Source organism: Malus domestica, chromosome 06 (genome assembly GCF_042453785.1).
Source record: "Malus domestica chromosome 06, GDT2T_hap1".
Classification (NCBI taxonomy): Eukaryota; Viridiplantae; Streptophyta; class Magnoliopsida; order Rosales; family Rosaceae; genus Malus; species Malus domestica.
In genome coordinates this window covers 8,720,192-8,723,109 of record NC_091666.1, presented here as the reverse complement: position 1 = coordinate 8,723,109, position 2,918 = coordinate 8,720,192, and the positions used below count along the sequence as shown (strand labels likewise).

General features: G+C 39.1%; 1 long non-coding RNA gene across 4 annotated transcripts; it reads right to left on the bottom strand.

Moving 5' to 3' along the window:
• Positions 1–343: 343 nt before the first annotated feature.
• Positions 344–2,501, bottom strand: LOC103437114 (uncharacterized). Of its 4 annotated transcripts, none has more exons than XR_011581951.1 (5): positions 2,330–2,471; positions 2,046–2,223; positions 1,508–1,565; positions 960–1,001; positions 344–636 (listed from the first exon to the last, which is right to left on the bottom strand). It is a non-coding gene; the product is annotated as an uncharacterized lncRNA (long non-coding RNA). The 4 variants fall into 4 exon arrangements; XR_011581954.1 differs by having other exon boundaries at positions 2,105–2,223; XR_011581953.1 differs by lacking the exon at positions 960–1,001 and having other exon boundaries at positions 2,330–2,501.
• Between the last annotated feature and the right edge of the window lie 417 nt (positions 2,502–2,918).

Genomic DNA, 2,918 nt, shown 5'->3' with positions numbered 1-2,918 from the left:
ACACTTTAATCAAGAGTGCTTTCAGTTAATTGAAAAGCACTTCCAAATGAGCTTCATAGCTATATCTTTCTCTGTATCTAGTTTTGCTACATTAGGATTTGACTCTTCTTTTTTGTTTGTGCTAAGAAAAAAGAAATTTCAAGACAAAACTCCGACTACACAACGCAATTGAACAAATCTAAACTCTGAAAAATTGTGAGTGACAACGAGAGGCCACAGCTTCGTTGTGAAATTTGCCTCTAGAAAAATGACACAACCAAAACAGTAAATGTCCCGAATAATCACAAATGCAACCTTAGATTGCATGAATTTTGCTTCAAATATCTATGGAATGGGCATCAAGGACATCAAGCATGATAAACTTTACTTGAGAAGGAAGGCGAGTACTTTCTGTAAAGACATGGACTTACATTCGAAATGAAAGATTCATAAATACATAGTATTGAACGAGCCAATTGGACTATTATGTACCAAGCTGTAGCATCCTATCTTGTAGGACGAATCAATTTTAACTTCAGTCAGGGTTTTGAATAAATAAAACTACAAAATGTTTGCGTATCCATTCTTGTGAAGGGTAACTTCTTGTAACGAAGAGAGCTTCTGCTACGAATCACCTCGGAACTGACAGACCAAGCTCTGGATCATCAAACACAAATGCTCAAATTAGGAACACAAACTGAAACCCTCTATAAGAGGAGAATAATGCAGAGATTGTTGCATTCCAAATTAAAGAACCCAATCAGTTCAGAACGACCCCACAAAAACGTTAAAGAAATGTGATCATGTGGGCGTTTCAAAGATGTTCTACAGCAAAAGTAAACTCAATTGCAGCATCCACAAAAACTTCTTGTCATAATACATATGGCTAGGAAAATTGTCCAATAACCACTGATCAACATGTCCGTATATCTAGTTAATGTTTTAAGTCAGACACAATGAGCATAAATGGCAGGGCCCACCTCCATATACTGCATACATGTCTCACGTATCATCAATTCCATCTGGGACAAGAAGCAGCTATGTTATCAAAACATGCTTATTTATTAAGACATGGTATACGATATAAGTTCAACAAACTAATGGCAAAGTGTTTGTACTATAAGTTTTCTTTTATCTCCATAAAATCACATCTTCTTTCCATATTGGCATTACACTTACACCGATTGGTTACAGTTTTCAAGACAATGGACAATGGATTAACTCAACTTGCTCACTTGCAAACTCTACAGATATCGTCATAATATGGCCAGAGTATGATAAATTAAGTGCAGTACAGCCTAATGGAAAACATTACATCGTAATAGCATCCTATATTAATCGTTAGACACTCCTAATCTGCAATTTATGAAACTAAAAAGATCAAACCAGATTGTGCATGCACATAAAACGACAATTGCCGGTACACTCATCAAAACTGACGAAATCAAGGGATAGACGAAATAGAAGCCTCCAAACTAACATAGTTAAGCATTTTTAGGGTTTTTTAGGGAAATTCATAGTTTCATACTTGGTAATGACGCAGCAGGCCTTAACTAGCAGGTTCAAGCATAATGGACATTATGTGCCTGCAGGAACCAAATATTCCAGTCAGATAACACACCCTATCAAAAGCACATCCACCCTCATTTTCATTTCCTTAAATTTTATAATTACCAAAACTACAACCTCTTTGAATAGCCAGGACACCCCCAACAAGCTCTAAGGGAAACCCGGTGAGCCAATCTTACATAGAGAGTGCTCATAGTTTCAAAGACACAACAACCCAGTTTCGGGTACCCAAAATTGTGTAACTCCTATTCTAGTCCATATTTATCTCCAAAGTGTACAAGGGACCTTCTATAAGTTAATTTCCTATCCGGGTTCCACCGCACAACAAAATGCAACAAAAGGGGAGTTACTAATCAATCAAATCTGTTCAAATGCATCACCCATAAGAAACAACAATGCAAAGCTCAAATTTTGATGAGAACCCAAGTGAGCAAACATGAAAATGAAGAAGAATTACAATTATTAATACAATGGTAATAAAAGAAAAAGTGACTCACAGCTAGAAAAGAAAGCAAAATGTTTTATTAGAGGCCGGGAGGGGTGCGGCAGAGAGTACCCTATGAGAGCGCTCGGCAACTCCTCGATGTAGTGCCCAGCGATGACGTCAGCCTCGCCGCCGCCATCGCGCTGTGGAGTGGTAGTAGTGACTGAATGCATCCCAACGCACCCGGAGGCCTGCCCCAAATAAAAAAAAGCACAACAACAATCCAAACCCAGAAGTTAAAAACTCAGAATTCAAAACGTAAACAAATAAAAAAAAATGGGCACACATAACACAGACTTAGAGAGCGAGAAACGGCGAAGAGGGGAGGAGGTGATGGGGAGAGGGTGTTATGAATTGCAGGCCTGTGATCACTTCGATCACAAGAATAATAAGCAGCTATAGTAAATGGGTGAATTGTAAGGGAATAGGGACTGAATTGTAATGATCTAGAATCTGAGACTTGATTGTTAAGGGGTTCAGTATTGTAGGGAGTTTATTAAATAAGTTGTTAGAGATGTACAGTTGGCATTTCCACACTGGATTGCTAGCTAGTGGGTATATATCCCTTACTACTCATTGTGTAAGGACCAGATTTGAATATTGAAGAATATTCCTGTTAAACTTCTTCTCCCTTCTCTCGCATTACCACCATAGCTCCTTTGAGCTTAGGTTGATTTCCAATAGAGGATTTGTGGTCTAACATGGTATCACCCATCCATTCCTGGTTTTCCCTACGGTGTATGCCCCGCCACAAACCACATACTCGCCAAACCTCCATGGATGCTCGTTTTTCAGCTCTGGAAGCTTCCTTTCCCGCTCTGATCACTGAGGCGGTGAACATTGAGTTCGATGCTAAGCTTCCTGGCCACTTCTAAGCCCACCTTTC